The sequence below is a fragment of the Coturnix japonica genome, chromosome 13 (genome assembly GCF_001577835.2).
Source record: "Coturnix japonica isolate 7356 chromosome 13, Coturnix japonica 2.1, whole genome shotgun sequence".
Taxonomy (NCBI): domain Eukaryota; kingdom Metazoa; phylum Chordata; class Aves; order Galliformes; family Phasianidae; genus Coturnix; species Coturnix japonica.
Window position 1 is genome coordinate 12,284,662 of NC_029528.1, and position 21,011 is coordinate 12,305,672.

General features: G+C 47.5%; 1 protein-coding gene across 5 annotated transcripts in view; it reads left to right on the plus strand.

Annotated features, from left to right (window-relative positions):
- Positions 1–21,011, plus strand: part of LOC107320452 (serine protease inhibitor Kazal-type 5-like) — an 86,543-nt gene that overhangs the window by 37,154 nt on the left and 28,378 nt on the right. Inside the window, exon 1 of one of the 5 annotated variants that reach the window (XM_015876337.2) lies at positions 7,930–8,137. The exons of the other annotated variants lie outside the window; for them this stretch is intronic. The gene's annotated coding sequence lies outside the window, so the exon portion shown is untranslated. Of the gene's footprint in view, positions 1–7,929; positions 8,138–21,011 lie in introns of those variants that run through there. 5 annotated transcript variants of the gene reach the window in all.

A 21,011-nucleotide genomic window follows, 5' to 3' on the forward strand; every position in this document is an offset into this window, starting at 1 on the left:
GTTGTACAAGAGCCAGCCTGGAGAAATGGTCAGGAAAGCAAGGGGACACCTGCATCAACTGGACTCCTCTTGCCATGAGTGTGCAGCTTTGATGACCAGCCCTGCCACTCGCAGGGCTTAGGGTTGTCACAATCATGGGTCCTGCTTGGACAGATGGAGGCAGCAGCAGGAACTGCTGCTGGAGGGCAGAGAGTCCGTATGTGCTGCACGTGTAGAGCTGTGATTCTGCCTGCTCCTCTCTCTGGTTGCAGGCTGAATTGAGCTGAATGCGTTGGGTGCTGCTCCCTGCTCCTCTCCCTGCCTGCGGGCTCCAGTGAGCCCTGGGGATCTTCTGCATTTACTCCTGCAGTGGTGTGCTGCAGAGAGTGGATCAGTCCCTTGGGCATTAGAAGGATTAATTAATGTTTCTAAAGCACTTTGATATCTCAGCCATAAATCACTGGAGAAGTGCAAAGCAAATTATTACTAATGGGGGCTTATGACTCAAAGACAGATTTTTAATTAGCTGAGCAGAAAAAGTCAATGCCAAGAGCAATTCAAGGAGCTGTTTGTGAGACAGAAATCTTAGCTCACGCAGCTGCCCTGCTGTCCAAGGGAGACCCCAGTCCAAATGCAGCCCTGGAGGATGCTTCACTTGCCAAAAGGTCCCCTGTGAGATCGCTTACACAGAGATGGAGACTTCTCCTGCTCTCACTTAGGTTTCCCTCTACTCTCCCTAGGACCATCTGCTGTAAGAACTACTCTGGATGGCATTTTGCATTTCATTAAGGGATTACTTAAAGCTGGTGTTGGGTGTGACCCCCTCAGCTGCTGTGAGAAGCCAGGCTTGGTGCTCTGTGGATCACTGTGGGCAGGAATTGCCCTTTGGGTACCTGGGACAAAGCATTGCTCTCTGAGGAGTGAGGTATGGCCATTTGTTAGAGCTGAAAGACATTCATTTAAGTCCAGCACTGTACCTATTGCTCCTCCAGTATAGCAGACAGTGCCAATAGATGCTTGGGTGTCACTTCCCAAAGCTGGAAAAAGACTTAGTAAGGGTGTTTATGGATATGGCAGGCCAACTGGGGATAAGATTTTCTTCTTCAGTCTTTAACATATGTAAATAGAGCAGTGCTGTAAAGGGTTTCTCTGATTATCCTTGTTTGGGATGTGCCCACTCGTGGTAAAATGTGTTTGCATATTTTCTAGTTTAGAGAATCTCACTGTAGCCAGGAAATGTGATAGTTTTGATTGTCCAGAAACAGAAATGTCTTTCCTCAGATTCCTTGGAAACATTCAGGCACATCTCCAAACTTGAGTCTGGTGGGTAAATCCTTGGTGTTTACAAAAGCTGATCTGCAGATGGGTACTGTTGGTTCCTGGATCACTGCAGGTATGTATGATGCTGTGGTTTTCATCTCTCCTTCCTTTGCAAGCCAGATGCATCAAAGCAGGGACCAGCTGCCTCCTGGACACTTCTCACCCTCTGATTGCTTAAGCTCATGTTGGATTTGCAGTGACTTAACTTTGTGTTAATGACCCTTCCCAGAGCTGTTGGAGATTAAGTGTTTTATTACTGAAATGTGTAGTAGAAACTCCCCATCATTCAAGACAATGAACTGAACTTGGTTATTCCACAACAAATGGATCCAAACCAGCCATTTTAAGGGCAGCTCCCTCTGCCAAATGGCGAACAACATAACACTGCTGCACTCAAGCACAAGGTTTTTAATGTAATTTCTCTGTTAGCAATTGCCCTTCTTTCCCAAATGCCTCCACTGATGCCTATATGTTTGTGAGATGCCTTCAAAATGTGGGATTTCAGCTCTCGTCTGATTGCCATATATTCTACATCTCTCTGGAAAATCAAACAGAAATGCTCGGGGCTGATTTGAGCAGGGAGGGATGAAAAAGAGCTGTTAGCTGCGATGGTGCTGAGTGCTCCTGGTAGAGGGAGCAGGGAGATGTCTTCAGCAGTGTGGGCTTTCTCGGGATGTGTCACCTTGTCAGAGCAGTGTGTTCCTCCAAACACATCAGCTGGAGGAGTAGAGAAAAATGAGTCAGGCGCGCGGTGTGACTTGCTGAGCACAGCCCCCAGCGTGGGGAAATGGGGAGGACAGGCAAGCTCCAAGCAGGGGCTGCAATGGGGCAGTCACCATGTTGGGTGCTGGCTACCATAAGCAGTGTGGGACAAAGGAGCTCTACAAACCCTTTTGCTGTATTGTCCAGGCTTCCAGAAGGCTTTTGTAGGAGCAGCTGGGGAAGGAGAGATGGACACGCTGAGCCACCAGGTCTACCTTGTGGTGGATCAGCAGGAAGAGATCATCCCCCTTTTGCAGGTGGGATATCTGCACCACCTTTTGGCCAAATCAGAGCACTTCCAAGTTGTATTTTTATATGTTTTTGGTGCAGTATGATGTTGCAAATGAATGAAAAATTACTTTGAAGAGGAACAAAAAATCTGTGAGCTCACCTACCTCCCTGGGATGGCCCATCCATGACAAGCTGGAGGAGCACTTGTTGCACCAGGGCTGGAAATTACTTGTTGTTGAAGGTTTGATCTACTGAGAAAAACCACCAGTGCCCGGGGGGAACTGCAACAGAGTCATGAGTCGAAAGCATTCAAAGGTCACAAACCAGATCCAGAAGATTATGAATCACAGCTTAAAAACTGCAAATGGTTTTTACCCTCTGGAAAAGGAAGGCATTTACCAACAGACTCATTCGGGGTGGTTCACATTTTCCAGCCTTCCTCTGAAGCTGAGAGAGGGAATGGGCTGAAGCAAAAGCAGAGCTGCTCTTGCAGTGCTGATGCCTGGGAAGGTGGTGATAAAAGGTTATGATTGCAGAGCTTGATGTGGGATGAGTGAAGACTGGAGAAAGGCTGGTGCAGATGGGAACACAAGAGGTGTCACAAGAGCAACTTCCCAAGATGGCCGAAGCTCTCATGGGTCCAGTTCCATAGAGCTCTGATATCTGACAGGTTTGCCAGGCCTGGAGCTTGTTGGTGTGTCCATGATCTTGCCTGTGGTATCCAGTTTGGGTTTGGAAGCAGCTGGTGAAGACAGGGCAGTTGAGCAACCTTCGTGGCGTGCCCCTGGGGGGAAGAGGGACATGGTGCCCATGGAGAAGAATGGAAGATGTCTGGAGGAAAAGTGAGGGTGCGGCTGTTACCATTGGGCACAATGGAAAGGGTAAATCACTTTGCATCAGCAAGGTGAGGGCTAGCTGCTGTGCAGTGATCAGCTGCTCTTGCATCCCAAAGATGCTGCTCAAACACGTCTTTTCTTAGGAAAAAAAAACCCCACTAACAAACCAAACATAAAAACCAGCATCATAATTTGGCTATTTTTTTTTTTAATCCACAGCAATTCTATCTTGGATTCTTTGCCATTAAAGCTCAGAAAACTGTTTTGTTGCTCTGATATTGAACACTCTGACAGTTTGGGAAGCGGGATCCTGTGACTGGCTGGTGTGAAAATATCGCTTATTTTCTCCAGCCGTAGGAGACTCTTTGGAGCTCAGAACAGTACATCAATTTGTTTTCTCCTCTTTCCTGAATTGAAATGCTGTCCCTGGGGCCTCTGGTTTCAGGGGAGGAGGCTGAACGTAGCCACAGGGAAGAATTAGCAAATGATCATTTCTACTTTTACCAAAGCTTCTGTTTGTTACCCTTCAGCAAGGGCAGCGCAGCCACGATAACGACCTTTGGAAATCTGCAGGCATCGGCGGTTTCGCCTGCGGATGGGGATTGCTGACAACACTGTCTGAAAACAAAGGCATCGCATAAATCATAGCTTGGGTTGTTCAGAAGAGGTCGTGCCTGAATGCCAATCAAATGCTTCCTGAGGAGGATGGATGTGATGGGGACAGGCGATGTGTTAGCGAGGATTACTGGGCTGAAATTGCCTCGGTTGCAGTTGCACAGTTCCCTGGCGTGGTTGTGAGCCCCCAGCCCAGCTCCTGGCCCATTTGCTTGTGCTCTCCTACTGCTGCAGTGACACCAAACCACGCTCAATCCCCAGAACCTTTCCTCCCAGCTGCTGTGGCTTTACTGGGTGAGGGCATGTGGCTGGTGGAATAGCTCTGAGCTGCGGTCACTCCTGGTCACAGCAGTGGCTTGAGGGAACTGTCCCTTGCAGAGGTGGTCCCTGCTCATCCCTGCAGTGATCCCAGGCAAAGGGCAGCACTAATTGCTTGTGCCCCTCTGCTCAGCCCCTGGCCCACGAACAGTGGGAGCATGTGGGGTCAGACCCCCAGCAGCTGCAGCACAGAGTTCTGCTTTTCTCACTTTCCTTGGCAATTTTGAGGAAATTGCATCATTTTCCCACTCTTACAGAAAATGCCAAAAGCAAAGAATTCCTTTATAAAATTGCTTTTTTTTATTAAACCCTTTCTGCCTCCTGCCTCCACATTCAACTGCCCCCGTGTCTGCCAGGGCAATCCAGGGCAGAGCAATTAAGTGCTGTGCTCAGTGATTGGATGAATTCAGTTTTCAGTATCCTCCAGCAAAAGACTCCACTTTTCTCTGAGCTAAGAGCAGCCCCCTGCCCACTCCTTTCTTACAGCTGAAGAAGATAGGAGGGTTTGGCACCTTCCTCTACAGGTCACAGACTCCTGGAGGATGATCTGGTCTGATCTGACCCCAGGACCGATCTGACCAAGCACCACATGTGTATTGTCCAGGGCTGGATCTCGCTCAGTGGTGGGTGCAGAAGTGGTCAGGTCATGGAGAAAAGATTGAACCAGAGCCCTGCGGGAGCTGTACAGCATCCATCCATCACGTGGTGATGGAGTCAAATCACAGGAAGGATCATCCCAACCCAACTCCCCATCACTGGACAGGTTTATAACCCAACTGTAGGAGGCAATGCTTTCCATGGAATGTTTCAAAAGGCAGCAGACAAGCAAAGCTGTCCCCCCTGTGGTCCTTAACTAACCCGACGTTCCCATTTCCAGTTGTGATTTTTAGGCTGCTCTCAGTGGAGGTCTGAACTGCAGAACATTTTCACATTTCTTACTTTTTTTTTTCCCCCCCCAATTTCATGAAAACATGAAGTCCAAATTCTCGCTGAGTTTTTAGACTCTTTTCCATCACTTTGGAATCCAACTGATAAACAAGTGAACAAAAAATTGCAAATGACTTTCAACACGACCCCAGAAATATTTGGCATTTCTGGTTACTCCTGTGGGTTCCATTGGCAGAGCTCACAGCTATTGCTCCCCAGCTCAGTACTCAGGAAAACACGATTGTACTTCTGATCTCCATGAAATATGGAGCTCAAAGAGGCTGAAGCTCTTAGGTCTCACTGCACTGTTTTGGACAATTAGAGAGGCCAAGGTTTTCCAGCAGAGAGATCTCAGCCTCTTAGAAATACGGGAAAAACTAGCTATTAAAAAACAGAAGGATGCAGAAAGGAAGGGAAAAGTAATTCAGACTATGAAATGTGGCTTTCATTTCTGGCAGCATTTCTTCTCGTTAGCCACGGAGAGGTTTTAAAATGAGAAGAAGGGTTTTTCTGCAGTCTGTTAGAAAGGAAATGTTTGGAGGAAAAGGAAAAAGTAGTGGATGTGGGTTGGATCTGGTGATGCTGTTTCTGTTGCTGGTCTCTGATCTTGAACATCTCAAAAAAGGGAGAGGAGACCTTGGCGGAGGTTGGAAATGCTGCTCCTGTTTCCAGAGATGGTTTTTCCTCGAAACCTGACTGCTATGAAGCACCATGAGACACATGGAGTGTTATTTCAGGAGTTCATTTATAAATTTGGATCGAATTCATGACAAGCTCTTACCCTGCCAGCATCTAGTGCTATCTCAGGTTGCCGTAGCGGCAATAAATCTGCATTTATCATCGTATTGATTGTTCCTATCTGCTATCTGGTGAGGGTAAGCAATGCTTCCGGATCCCTCCAGTGCCACACGCAGGAGTGAAACCTCCCCAAAGCTGATAAACGTTGGTTAAACATCGATAAACCTCAGCAACCTGCTGCTGACCCTTGGGTTGGGCTGAGGTTAGATAAGGCCCAATTAACAGTTGCTCCACTTCTTAATGACTGCTTGAGCTTGAAGACAGAAGCTGAAAGCTGAAGGCAGTTGAAATGAGGGCATCGTGGTGCTCTGGGCATTTGCTGATGGCTTTTGCTTATTGTCCCTCCAGGAACGTGCTTTGTTAGGAGTGGATGAGGACCAATTTAGGGTCCCAGCTGGCAGTGGGAGGACATGGCTATGGGGTGCTGGGGTTTGAGAGCAGCCCGGCCATGAAAGCAGTGTTGTGGCTCGGTGTGCTTTCAGCTTTGGTCAACGGCCTTGATTAAAGAAGGATTTTGTCTTTGATTTAGGCAGCCTTTGAACATAGTGCCTAAACATTTCCTTTCAGTCAAGGGCTTCCCTTTGATTTCTGCATGTAGTCAGCTCCCTGTGTCCCTCAGTGAGCTTTCTACTTGAATCACTTCCCTAATATATGTGACATTATTTTTGATGCCCAGTATATTTGCAGCCCAACCATGGGAGCACTGCCATCAGCCCATCAGGGACATGCAGAGCACTCCTTTTGCTCTGGTACTGGAAATGAAATAACCAACTGCTGAACCTTCTTTCCCAAGAAGCTTTCAACTTGGGTTTTTTTCTCTACACTAGGAAGATGCTGCCAAGGCTTGTGGCTGCTGCCTGCAGGATGCTTTCCCTTCTCATCCTTAATTATCCCTTCCAGGATCCTCTTCATTTCTTCCTATTTTTTGAGCTTCTTGATGCCTTTGGCTCATGGCTTCACACCTCCCTTAGCAAGAAGCTTGGTTTTTCTGTGCAAAGCCAGCTGAGGTTCCCATGCTATGCTTCCGGAGTAAACACCTGGAGAAGCTGGAGAAGAATCCCATCCCTTTTCTGAGCTGAAGGCAGCCCCACTGCTGCTTGGGGCAGCTCTCCTTCAGTGATGCTGAGGCAGTGATGCTGGGCATCATTGCTTTCATGCTCTTCTGTTTCTTTAGTATATAAATCACGGAGCTGGGGACAAGTTGGAGCTGCCCTGCTGTCCCCCAATCCCACAGCTGTGCCACAAGGTCCCCTAGTCTCAGTATGCCAGGGGCTCACTCCCAGCCCCTCCAGGCATGCAGCACATTGCCCCTTTTACCTCCCTGTTCCCAGGCACCAGCACTGCAAGAGCAGCTCTGCTTTTGCTTCAGACCTTTCCCTCTCTCAGCTTCAGAGGAAGGCTGGAAAATGTGAACCACCTCAGTCGAGTCTATTGGTAAATGCCATTATTTTAAAGAGGCTTAATTACTACTTGTGGTTTCTAAGCCATGATTCATGATCATCTGGACTTGGTTTGTGATCTCTGAATGTTTTTGACTGGCGACTGCCACAGTTTGCCCACACATATGGAGCTTGATCTTGGGAGGACAAATCCAATTGGGATCTCTGGCTCCTGCCTGGGCAAGATGGGCTGGGATGGATGGGATGGGTGGCCAAAAGGAGCTCTGGCAGGAAGGCTTCTTGCTGGAGGGGCACTGCTCAGGGTGCAGGTCACGTTTCCACTCGATATGGAGGGAGCTGAAATAAAAGATCTGGTCGGTGCCTTCTCCCATGCCGGAAGGAGAACAGCTGCTCAACACTGTTAGTGTTAAAAGCCCTCAATTAGGAGGAATGCTGAGGGACAGCACAGGGAGCCAGAAATAGCTGAAAGAACTACTGCGAGGTGCTGTGACATGGGGTGGCACCCCTTCCTGCCCAGAGATGGACCCTTGATCAGGCTGTCAGGAGAGCGCCCTGTAGGTGTAGTAAAATAAAGGGAATTTGGCTTCACATTCAAATGATGCTCTGCTCTATTTTCCCACAGATGCTGTAATTTATTTATTTATTTTAATTACACAGAGACAACCAATTTCTCACCTTGGAAATAAAAAGCCTCTGACATCACCTGCTGCTTATCTCACTGCAGTGACACATCTTTTCTTTCCAGGCCTAAAGAGCACAACCCTGACTCCAATTGCAGCTTAATTGCTATCAATCCTGTTAATTGAATTGGGCTCTCCTGTGACACTTAGCACTGACTGAAGGAGGGAAACAGGAAAGAAAAAAAGCTAAAATCTGGGAAACAAGCTCAGCTGGCATAAGGGGTGTGGCTGTTGGGAAGCACAGAAGCACTTGGCCCTCTGAGCTGGGCAGGTAAGGTTGGTTTGGGCTCATTGGGAAGAAATGGCTCCTGGGCCTTGAGGAATCTATAGGCTAGATCTGTAATTAAGGTAAATTCCAAATATTGATGAGATTTGGGGTTGTGGGGGGCTTCCTGCACCCTGGTTGTATAGAGCTTGATGTGAAAGCTGCTGTGAGATCTGTACTTTCAGTTTCAAAACCAAATGTTCAGGGGAGCGGAAAAGGTGAGTTTTGAAGATGTGTTTCTCTCCAGGTGGACTTCTTGCAGATGGCTCTGCTGTTGGAGGTGTGCCTGCAGCTGCCTGTGTTCACGGCCAGGCGGGTTCTTAGTATGTGCCAGGTCTTGGGGGAGCCCTGCTGTGCTGGCATCTGTGCTGGCATCTGTGCCTGCCCATGGCTCCTACAGCACCAGGGGCAGTGTGTCCTCTTTACAAACAGGTTGTTCCATGCCATTTTTTTTGTGCTTAGACCCTATCCTATATAGGATTCAGAGACCCCTGGCTCCTAGTTTGTGCCTTCTGTGTGTTCCCAGAGCTGCTGAGCATTGCTGGGCTGTAGAACAGGTAGTGGGGTGTGTTTGGGGGAGTGCTGCCAAATAACAGCATGGGAAGATCTTGTATCAAAGATCACGTAAGCTCAGATTGGAGATCTGAGGTGAGTCAGAGGTTTAATTTAATTAGTTCTAAAATTAGAACAGAGTCTCTGTAAGGGGAAGGCAGGGCAGGAGGAAGAAGATTTAGGGGTGTGCTTGTAAGTGAGAGTTGAGGAGTATGGGCTGGAGCTGTTTATGTAGACTGATAGCAGTGTCCCTGTGGGCTTTAATATATTTAATAAGCATGTTTTGAGCACAAATTAGTATGCACAGCTTGGTATTGCCATTTGCTGTATAACTTAAGCTACTCAATTAATTTCTGGTTTTGCTTCCCGTGTGAGCGATGTTTTCTTGCCTTTTGTCTTTCCTCTCTTTATAGTTATTGCAGAAAAGAATATTGCCTTTCAGCATGTGCATATTATCCAGTACCTGACACAATGGCAATGGGGCTTGTAGTGACTGCTGCAGTGTAAATAATCAGCAGTAATAGTAGTTCATACACAAAGAATGTGACAACACGTATCTGGAGATTTTCTCTTTTTGTAAATGAGCTTTAAGTATCCTAGTGAATCATTTGGCCTCTTACACTTCTTAAAGCAAGTGTTGATAAATTTTGGTCAAGGAACAAGGTGAGATGTGACCCAAGGGTCTTATTGGCCCATCAGAAAAACAAGGAAGTTTAGGAATGGCTTAGGAAATGAATCTTTTGGAGGGACCACATCTAACTGAGAAGAGTAGGGTGAAGGTTAAGAAATTGGTGGATCCTTAATCACATCTTCAACCATTAAGAAGGTTCTGGTAGTGAAGGCTAAGAGCCTTCCAGGTCCCTGAGGGCTCTGGAGTCCTGCTCTTGGCCTTGCCTGGGGCTTTGATTCTGTTTGGGCCATGCTGCAAACATTGCCTGCAGGGATCATAGGGAGTTTGTGAGGATGTTGCATCACTGTAGGGCTAAATCCAACCCAATAACCATTATCAACAAAAACAGGAGGTTCAGGAGGGTCTGTCGTGATAGGACAAGGGGAAATGGTTTCAGATTAAAGCAAGGGAGATTTAGAGTGGATATAAAGAAATTCTTTATGATAAAGGTGGTGAGGCACTGGCACAGGTTGCCCAGAGATGTGGTGGTGTGCCATTCATGGGGACATCTAAGGTCAGGGTGAATGGGGCTGATGGAGCTGTGGGTGTCCCTGTTGACTGCAGGGGAGTTGAATAGAACCTTTAAAGGTCATCTGGTCCAACTCAACTGATTCTATGATTCAGCATCGAATCCCATGTTATGGTGATGGCCTTGGTCAGGTAGTGAATGGTCCAGCATCTGTGTCTGCCCTGCACGTGTTCATAGAAGGAAGTAAAGGAGCAGCTGAACTTGGGCTGTTCCTCTGTCACCAATGTGAGCTGAAGCAGGTTTCTAGGAAATAAGGGGTGATGTGGGTTGGTTATCACAGGGTGATACTGCCTGGAGCCTGTTGGCTTGCAAGGTGCAAGTGACAGCAGTAGCATGGGTGGATCACGCAGTGCAGGGACTCTCAGTCCTGGACTGCAAATACTGAAGCTGTCCTGCTAGGAGGGCTGGGGACAGGGTGTCAGCAGGTGGCACTGTGTACTGCACCTCGGGGTGCTCCTGCAGGACCTGGGGAGCGCTGGTGCAGATTTGTCACCACTGTGGAGGTGGGTGAATGGCGCTGTTAGATATTACTGTGACATCAGGTCTGTGCTTAGTGATAAATTCAAAGCACATTATGTGTTGTGGCGTTCTAACAAGTTTTTCAGAGTGGTTCTTGACACTAAGCGCTCCCTTGGGATGGTTTTGTATCTGTAATAGAAGAAAGGTTTCTACCCCCATTTCCTCTCAGAACTGCAGTTAGAAAATAGTTTCATCAGCCTGAAATTCTCCTGCTGCTTCAGTGAGATACTGGAATCATTTGGGGTATTGATCTAGCATTGCTTAAAGGCTGCTCCTCTCCATCCAAAAGGCTTTGGGATCCCTACATCTTTAGAGGATTTCATGAGTAATTTGAGACCTTAGAATGAATGGTAATGGATAATTGTCTGCAGTCAGCATTGGGCTGTTGGAAACAATGAGAAAAATGAACTGATACTTCCTTGTAAGCCCTGCAATTGTGGGCTCTCACTGCTGGTAGAGCAGCAGAGGAGCTGGAGTCCCGTTCTAGGTCAGCAGTGTTGCAAAACAGAGTGACTTTCACTGGTGTGCTATGGGGAGCCCTGAGGATGGAGGTTGTTGCAGGAAAGAAAGGGAGCTGGGAGCAGCTCCCAGCCCTGCCTGAGCCAATGGCACTGAGCAGGAGCACTGCTGTGGCTCAGGTAAATCCTGAGTGTGAAAGCACACCTGGGTGTCCTTGCATGGAAGTTCTGCCCCCCATCTGCTGGGTGATGGAGTGCTGCCCATGCTAAGGATTTCCTGCAGGCTTCAACACAGAAATGCTCATTTCAGTGACGGTGGTTTTTTTTGGTTGTTAACACCTTGGAGGTATGTGATGGACCTGGTGGATGTGGGTGCTGATTGCATCCTGACTGATGTAGATGATGGCTCTGAGGGGGAGTACTGCTCCTGGTGGCACAAATCCCACCCAGGAAGAGCTGCTGCTGTGCTGTGTGCTGCTTTTGTACAGTCTCCAGGTGGAAGCTGGCTGTCCCTCCAGCATGCTTACCAATAATTCCAAAGGTTGTGAAGTGCCCTAAGCCAAACTTTGCCTGAGCTGGAGAAAATTATTTGGGAGGGAAGAAGTGCAGAGTGAGCTGGGATATTCTGCACTGATTCTTAACAAATTCTAAGCACTGTCAGTAGCTCATGTCGTTCTTTGTCAGCGTATGTAGCTTCATTTATGTCAGAATTTGTCCTCACACCAGATCCAGCCCCATTGGTCTATGCTTTCTATTACAAAATGAAACATTTATCATCAGCCTGCTAAACGCGCTTATTTTGTGTGTGTCCTTGGCTTTCTGGCTGATTCTGGGCTCTCTGCAGCAGAGGCCAGCTCTGAGCTGAGTATCTTGGATCACTTTCCTTTCAGGTCATTGACTGATGATGAACAGAAGGTGCTCATGAATCCAGCTCATACGTGGCATGGAGAAAAACAGAGGTGCTTGGTGATAGCTCTGCTTGGCCAGCTGTGATAGTGCTGCAGCAATTCTGTCAGTCCAGGTGCATGCATTCATGCCATGGCCGGGGGCTGGGAGCTGAGCAGCAGCTCTGGGAGCCAGCTGGAGTGGTCTTATGACAGGCACTGAATTCTCCTCCCAGATGGGGAAATGGATAAAAATAAAGATGCTTGCCTCCCTCTGAGGGTGGTGAGAGGATTAATTGGTTAATGTTTGTGAAGTCCTTTGAAGTCGAAATAGGACAGATGAGTGCCAACCAAGATTGCAAAAGCTGGATGTGTCATGTGGAGGTAAAGGCTGTGCTGAGAAGGCATTGTGAGCCTTAAACCTTCTGTTGTTCAGATGTCAGGTGCTTCCCATGTTCAAAAGCAGTCAAACAAAGGGATTAGAGGGATTTGAGAGTAGCAATTGCAACAGGGACCTTTCCCTTCTCATTAAGTACCTGGCTGACCTGGCTTGCAGGGATGGGGCCGTGGTGTCAAAGCCCCATTTAAAGGACAGTCTGGCTCTGGATGCGGTGGTGACAGCACCTGATCCTCCCCGTGCTTGGACCAGGGCTGCGTGGGCACAAAGGGGTGACACGTTTTGTGATGAGTGAAATGGAGTTCCGGGTTCAGTGCAGGGGAAGCTGAAGATGGAGTGGGGTGGGGGTTGAGCAATGTGGGTACCCTCCCGGGGGAGGAGCGTGAGAACCAGTGCACCTGAAGCAAGAATGTGTTTGGAGGCCTGAGTAAGCCCTGGCAGGTGCGGGTGGAGGTGCTGGAGTGCTTAGCCTGGGTGTGTGCCACCCACTGGTGCTTGCTCAACTGGCTGCAGGAGGAAGCGGGATGTTTGCTTGGGCTGAGCCTGGCCAAGAGCTCCAGGCACAGTGGGATGTCCCGTTCCCAGGTGGTGTGGCTGGGGCTCTGGTTTGGAGTCAGAGCTCTCCTGGGTTGTGTGTACATGTTCTTGGTTGGGGGGTGAGCTGTCTGCATACCAGGTGTGGTGGGGTGTCACGTACACAGAGCATCTGCACCCCGCAAAGTGGGATCAAAGAATGCTTTCCCCTCTGTAGGTGACTGGAGAAGGCAGGGCAAGACTTTGTCCCATAGGGTGGGAGCAGAGACAGAAGCCCCAGCATCGGAGCTAACTGTTGGTACCTATGCTATCCCAAAGACTTGAGACCTTTCTTCTGGAAGAGTGGAGCATGTGGCGATGGTGCAGTATTCATCTGCTACTGCTTGTGGACTCTGTTGTGGTTCATGGTGCTCAGTCCTCATGGATTTGTCCCTTCATTAAATAAGGAGAAATGGAGATGATGGTTCAGGTCTGAGAGGAGCTGGGTAGGAAACATGGAGCCAGGCTGGGGCAGTGAGCTGTGGGCTTCAGGCTGGGATCTGCTCAGAGCTGTGCTCAACTTCTGGATGAGTTGTTCACCATGTGTGTCAGCACTGGTTTCATCAGGAGGGTTTGTCTCTTGGGCTTAGTGCACGAGATACCCCTTCTTTGGTTCTGGGGGCAGCACGTGGAGATGGACTGGTGCTGAGATGGACCTCCAGTGGGTCTTGGGGACAAGCCAAGGGAGAGCTAGACTGAGAGCCACCTGGTTCTGAGGCAGCTCAGAGCTCAGCTGCAGCCCTGCATCAATCATCAATATCTGGGCAGCGAGGCCTTCCTGGAGTGGGCTGGGTTCTGGCAAGCAGATCAAAGGGATTTGTGTGGGAGAAGCTAAGCAGCCTCCTGGGGAGGAGCAGCCAGTCTGCAGGGAGGCTGGGTGGCCAGGTGGAGCTGGAAGGAGGGTGCAGGCATCTTTCACTTTCATTGACTTCTCCTGTAAACCCAAGCCAAGAGATGGCATGGCAGCTGGCACCAGGTTTTTGCAGGGTCCATGCTGCCAGAGTAGGTGGGATCCCTCCATCTGAATCTGTTCTTGTATGGGATGTGTGTGCTGCTTGGTGGGTACCATGCCTGCTCTGTGCCATCCCTTCCCCTCAGGAAGGATCCAGCTGATGACAATTTGTAACAGCAAATGCCTGTGAATGGGGGAGAGCCTGGGGACCTGTTTTACAAGGGTCAAACAGATGTAAATAGCTTTTCTATGAAGATTTCTGCTCTACTTCCCTTGTCCCAAAGGCTGTAGCAGCCCCGGAGGAGGCTTCTTTTTTGCGTTGGTTACTGTACCCTGCTGAGGACTCAGCCCACACAGCCAGTTTTGGGCTCTCTGAGGTTTCTTCAAAGAATCAGCCAAATGTTGTTTGTTTTATGGACACCCTCATAACGCAGATGGGTTTCCCAAGGAACAACCGAAGTGTTGGTGGGGGCGTGGGGGGGGAGAAGGGGGACTGAGGAACTCTTCATCTGGGTTGGCTCATGCTTAGTGCTTCGGATGGGTTTGTTATTCATCGTGTACCCATTACTGCCTGGGGCCTGCTTAGCTCCAAGTTTTTTTCCCTTGAACCACATCACTGCAGTGCTGCTGAGTGCTTGTTTGCTGTTGCCATTACTGCCTTCACTCTAAAGTTCTGGGAGGAGGCAGGAAAACTCCTCTCAGCTGGAAAACTGTAGCATCAAGTGAAGTGATGTGCAGATGTGGTGGTCTCATGTTGTGAGTCCTTATAGCTACTGCTGTGAGAAGGGGGTAACAGTAGGAAAGTTTAAAGTTTTGCCTGCAAGTCTTGTCCTGAGTGTTAGTTAGATGGGGGATAGCTAAATGAATCCAAGGCTCAGCTCCAGGGAAGGTGAAGCAAGCCCTTGTGGCCAGTGTCAAAACTTGGCTTTCTTCATGGTTCAGCTGATAAAGAAAGGATGCTGCTCTTACATCAGCATCTCCTGGCTATTGGAAAAATTAGTGTAAAGACCCTAGGTGTTGGCCAGACTGTTCCATAAATAGCAGGTATTCGCTAATGGAAGTGTAGCACCTGGGGCTCTGGGTGGGATTTAAGTCAGAGGTGGGAAGCTGATGAGATAGTGCCTCACCAACCAGCATTTACTATGGGAGGGACAGCTTTGTACCAAAGCTAGGTCCTAAAACAGACATCTGTGTAATAAGGCACTGCAAAACCATGCTTGTGGGGGAAGAACATGGGCTAGGACATAGTCTGCTGACAAGGAACAGGTTGCTTATTTTCATGTCGCTAATTTTCTTGTATCCTCTACTTGTTGAGTGTGCCCTGTCATTTACAACGCAAATGACCCAGTTTGAGTGGATGAGTTACATCTTTAAGTTGTGTTGATGAAAGACAGCACAAGAATCTCAGACTTTGCAGAGGTTCTTTTCACTTAAGTTTGATTTGTTTGGGAAATGTTGTGTCTAGAAGTGAGAAATGAAACTCATGATAAAGAAGTCAAGTTCACTGAATGTCCTGAAGTTATCCTGGCATCTGGACAGCTGTGCTTTGCTCAGAGTTGGGCACTGACTTTCCCACATCTCTTTGGTTTCCTCTGTGTATTTTTTTGCTTTTGAGAGCTGTCTTTAGTCTTGCTTATTAATTCTGTTTGCTGTGGTGGTACCAGAGGGAGCCTCTGCCACTGGCATGCAGAGATTTCAGTCTAATTTGAAACAAGATGTAACAAGGGAGCACGCTCTGGAGTGGGAGGCAGAGGGTGTAATGAGATCCCAGGTCTGATAGTTTGTGTATTGCACAACATGATATGTTTGAGTGCCTTGTTTGCAAACCTCGGGTGCTTCTTTGTAAGTTTTAGGGAATGACATCGACCTGAAGGTTGAGTGTAATACCTAAGGAGGAACAATGTTTTGGTTCCAGCTGGCCCCGGTCTATTAATTTGCCTTTATTTTTGGAGATGAAGTTCAGCAGAGGGTGGCGTTTAGAACTGGGGCACAAGGAGTTCAAGGGTGATGCCTGTAGGATAAGCTGCCAAGGCTGCTGGTGTTGCTGAAGCAGAGCAGTATGATGAGAAATTAAACAAGAGTAGCCAAGGCAAGAGGCTGTAGCTCTGGGAAAATGCAAAGGTGAGAAGAGCAGCGTGTTGGTTTGAAAGGGAACACAGGGAGTTATTAAAGGAAGGATGAAGGATAAGCAAGGATGGAGCTTATCAGCTGCTTTTAAAATGTAGGACGTGGGAAAACCGGGGGAAAAGTGTTGGCATGCATCCCAGGCTGCACTGACTTATTTTTAAACAAGGAATCTATCATTGAGATGCAAGGACTTGGAGCAGCTGTTCAGTGTGCAGGGATGTGAAAGTCCTTGGGCATTCTGGGAGCACAGAGAGGAAAGAGCCACTTTCACTCCTTGTTCCTCTGCAGGTGAAGTTGATGAGCCCCTCCCTGCTAGAAGAGCCAAATATTTCCTTTTGATTTATTCCTGTTCAAATTAGCTTCCCTCTGCCCTTGCAGCTTGTTCTGGTTCAAAATGTCTGTGGTTACCATAGTGCTGGGGATTTGGCAATGGAGCTGTGACTCAAAGGGTTTGACCTTGAGCCTTCAGCTCAAGGCAGCTGGCTGGCAAAGGGGACCTCATTATCGAGAGGAAGGGGCTGTTTCTGGAGCTGTGCTGCCCTCTGAGAAGGGTGTTCCTGGGCTCTTCTTTCCACCTGTAAAGCAGGTATGACAGAGGGCAAAGAGTCCTTGAGCAGAGGATGCTGAATCTCCCAGCAGACAGCTCCCAGGGCAGATCAGACAGGCTCTTATAGGGTTTGAGCCAGTGCATCTCTTTCCAGTCATTGGCACCAGTGAGTAACTGGAGCTCGAGTGGAAGCAGAGCAAGTGGTGTTTGCTGGTGGCAGAGAGAGGGTGCTGGGTCCTAGCTGTGTACTCTGCCCTGGCTCTCAGCACTGGTCCAGCAGCATCCCGCATGGCTCAGCTCTCTCAGGCACCAGGAGAAGGGATTATTTCTACAGCGCATAAAAGGATTGCAGGGTTTGGCATCTGCTTTGAGGCTCTTGCTGCCAGGCTTAGTAAAGAGGCTTAGGAATGCTCAAACCAGGGAAATTAATCTGCTGCATCTCTCGTCAAAAATAATAACGAGTGGGCTTCAAAGGAGGAGGAAAATCTTTGTTTTGTAGCCTGTGCCTTGTCTTGCTGATTCTTAACCTTGCCTTTTTGTACTGGAGGAAGAGAGAGGAAAATAAATAGCAACTGATATGTCTAGGAATAGAGCTGGCAGTTGGGTGGGACACCTCCAGTGTTGGCCAGGGGAGGAGGCTCCCAGGGAGTGGGGGCATCTGTCTGCACCTGAGCTGCTGCTGTGGTCTGCTGAGGGGTAGGGCACCTGTGTTGTGCTCACGCGGCCGCCCGAGGGGCATTTAATGGAGCAATCATGGTAATTAGTGAGCACAAGTTTTTCCACGTACCAAACATTGTCGAGGGCGGTCATTCAGCCCCATGCTTGTTATTGCAGTGAGTGTTGGGCAGGAGTGTCCTGGGAATTTGTCACATCCCAAGGAGGGGGGAGAGCCCATCAAAGTGTCCCTGACTTGCTGATGTTGGCTTACCACCCTGAAACAAAGGACTGATGAAATAGCATTAGCCAAGCTGGTCGCTAATGAGGGCAGAACATCTGGAGCCAAGTTTTGTTTATACCTCTTTGTTTTGTCATTGTTAGGGAGACAGAAGAGGAAGTGTCACTCAGGATGTAAATCACGACATCCAAACAAAGGGCTGACATCTGGGCGTGATTCTGGATTTCATGTGCTAGGATTCTCCTGAGGTTTAAGCCCAAAATTTTAGCCCAAGATGTTGGCTATTTTTCCTGTTTTCAGAACATTCAGTGTCACTTCAGGACAGAAAATAAGGAGCAGTCCCGATCCCAGGTCTTGGTACACAGCAGCTTTGACCTGGAGCACACTAACTCCTTGAGACAACATCACCCACACTGGGTGCTGGCTCTGACCGTGGTCAGTTGTGGCTGCTGAGGGGAATAAACAGGACAAGCACGGAGCAGTTCCTCCTGAGATAAAGCTTCCTGTGGTTTTGGGGATTCACCAGCCAGAGGCTGCATCTCCATCATCACATTTAATAGGCACTGATGGACCAGTCCATGAGTTTAATTGGCTTTAGACTCCCTTGATGTGTTTGGCATCCACAACATCCTGGGGCGATGAGTTCCGCAAGGCAATTAGATTGTATGGAAAAGGAGGGAGGAAAAAACAACAAAAAACCAACTTCCTTTTCTTCAAACCTCCTATATGAAAATTTCCTCTAGCAACCTTTGATTTGAGAGCTGTGAGTAACTTAAAAATCTGTTTTCTTTGGGCACTCCTGACTTTAGACAGTCAAACCTATACCCTCTTTGCGGTCTGACATTTATTTGTGACCTTACAATGTCTCCATGATACAGCCCTCAACACTAATTGACTGAATGCGGATAAAGCTGTAATGTGCAGGTAGATAATAAATAGCTATTTTTTTCCCATCTACATTTTTAACACTAAAATTAATCTGCCATTTTCTTGTCCAGCAGCTATGTCACGAGTGACTTATGTTTTTCTCTCAGATGATTTGAAGCTTTGAACTCCTCTGAATCATTCAATTTGTTCCTTTGCTAATCTCCTTTTACAAGTAATTTATAATAACTTGAGCTGCAGAGATTCCTGTTGGGTCTCGCCTTTGCTGTGACAGCTGACCTCTTACTACTGTTTTAAAAATCATTTTTAAAGCTCAACATTTTCCTTCTTACCTTAATTTTCTTAGGAGCTCAGAGGGCAGATCTTAGTATTGTTCTATTGGAATTAAAAGCCCATCATGTCAAGCAATGCCACTGCTTGTCCACTGTTGGTGGAACTCTCCTGGGTGGCAAGACAGGACTTCCATCCCCCAAACCTGGCATGAATCTTCCGTAGTCTGTCCCTTCTCTCTGTCCTTGCTGCATTATTTGGGATGAGCTTTGCTCTCTTTGCTTTGGAAATGCAGTTTGGTTTGGGCTGGATGATAGTGTTTGAGCTCCTTCAGCCCTGCTGAGTGTTTTAGTACGCTTGTGACCCAGTTTTACTGGGATTTGTCCATTTTGTTGTGAATAAAAGAGTTATTTTAGCTTTTCTGCTATAATGTTATTGTCCTTGGAGGCTCCCTTCTCCTTGTGGAGAACATCCAAACTTCTTTTATTGATGCCCACAACTTGAAAGAACTTGCTCATAATATCTTTGGTTGTACTTTTTGGTGTGAGCTGAAGGTTTCGTGTGTTTGATTGTTCTTATATTTTTTGCAATGTGTCCAGTACCTTGACTTGGCCCTGAATTACTGCTGGTTGTCCCATTTGATGCAATGCACACCAACTTTTCTGAAGTATTTTCCCTATGGAGATACATGTGCAATGGTTTCTTCAAATGGTCTTCCTGCCTCTTAGGCGTCCTTTTTCCCTATCAGCTTTTCCTCTGTCTTTGATCAATTGACTGTGTTTTTAGCAGCTCCTTCTTTTCAAGTTAAACTTAGAGTAGCAGGTTTGCAAAACTTCTTCTTCAAGACTGATGGTTTTAGGTTTTTTACCAGTGATTCTTTGTATCTTAACATTCAACTCGCTGATATTACTGGGTGTTACTTGGACCATAGTGAAGGAGTGGCTTTTTGCTTCAGAGGTCACTAATTGCTGTTGGAGAAGCAGTAGCTTCTCACCCTACATTTAGACATCTTTCTATCCTGTCACCATGTGTATCTGGGGAGATGGACATCTTCTGTTGTTTGTTCTTGCATCCTGATGTTTCCATCACAGCCTCATTTACCTTCCTTAGATTTGTGGTCATTGCCCTATTCTGGATGGATGAAGTAACACTAATATTACAATGCCTGGGCACGGGACTTTAATCCTAGGGATTCTGTGGCACTTGATACAGTTAGTTTGGTTGTGCTCTTTGATCAACTCTCTTTAATGTATAGCTCCACTCCTCCACCTACCCAGCCTATTCCCATTCCTGTATAATTTGTTGCCACTCATTACCACATCCCACTGCTTATCTGCCTTCCACCAGATTTCTAAGGTGTTGGTTATGTTAATAACCCATCTGAAACCAGGGCACTGCCGTTTGCTCGTCTCTTTCAGACCCTTGGCACTGGGATAGAAGTGTGTACGTGGTGTTGTCTCATTCTGTTCTCTCTCTGCATGCCTGAGAGAGATGTTGTCTGCTGGGACTGCAGTCTGCTGTATCCTCCCTGACTGTTCTTGGCAACTCTCCTATCCCTTTATTCAAGGATACAAAATTTTCATGACTTCTCCACTGGAGACTGCATTTCCCCAAACCACATGTCTTGTCAAACTCTTGGCTTTCCTACAGTATCGAGTTTAAAAGACCTCCTTTATGTGCCAGAAGCTTTGATCCATTTTTACTTGGATTTAGTATTTAGATCTCTACTGTACGATCTCTACCTATTCGAGCCTGTTCTCAAGGTACAGTTTTCTGACCTCTGCAGTGCCTCTGGATTTTTCTACAGCACACTGTAGGATGCTTCTCAGTAGTTCTGGCCTTTAGCCTGCCAGCCACCAGCTAAATTTTGCCTTCTTCTCCTCCATCCTGTGTTGGTGGTGACCATGTGGACCACACCATGAGTTCATCCTCAGCTCACTGGGTAGGGGGCAGTCCAAATGTGAGACCACCCTCTTAGTGTTTAGCAGGGAAGCAATGTTCACTTGCTCAGCTTTTTGTATTGCAGTAGCCTTTCTCCTGCTATTTACTGAATTCCCCATCTTCAGAGGAATATTCTTAGCATGGCAGAATACTTCTCCCTCCTTCAGTGGTTTTGGAAGGACACTGAGTTCTCCATAATGTCCTTGGAAGAGTCACTGCTGCATTTAGGGTCCTGCTTGGACCCTGCAAGCATTTGTTTGGGCCACTCCTGCTACAGGGCATATAACTTTGTCTTTGAGGTCCTTCATAACGTTGCAAGGAGACGCGTGTCCTGCCTGTGGCCAGCCTTAGCATGTTATGATTTTGTGTGTATGGTGGAGTATAGAATAAAAATGAAGAAAGACAAATGCACACTGCATTTGCTCTGAAGATATTTTACCCCCCTCAAGTCGTTCTCCTCCCCCTGGAACTGACAGAGAGGGGGGGAGGAAAAAATAGTGGGTACTAACACCATTATAAACACCATTATAGGCATGATGCAATGTGCACCTGCACATTTAGGAGAAAATATCACAACAAAAATTCCCCAGCTCTCTAACTAAATGAGACTTATTTGTTTATTAATTAAATCTTCAGCCTGAAGATATGCTAATTGCCTTAGATGTCAGTCTAATCTCTAGG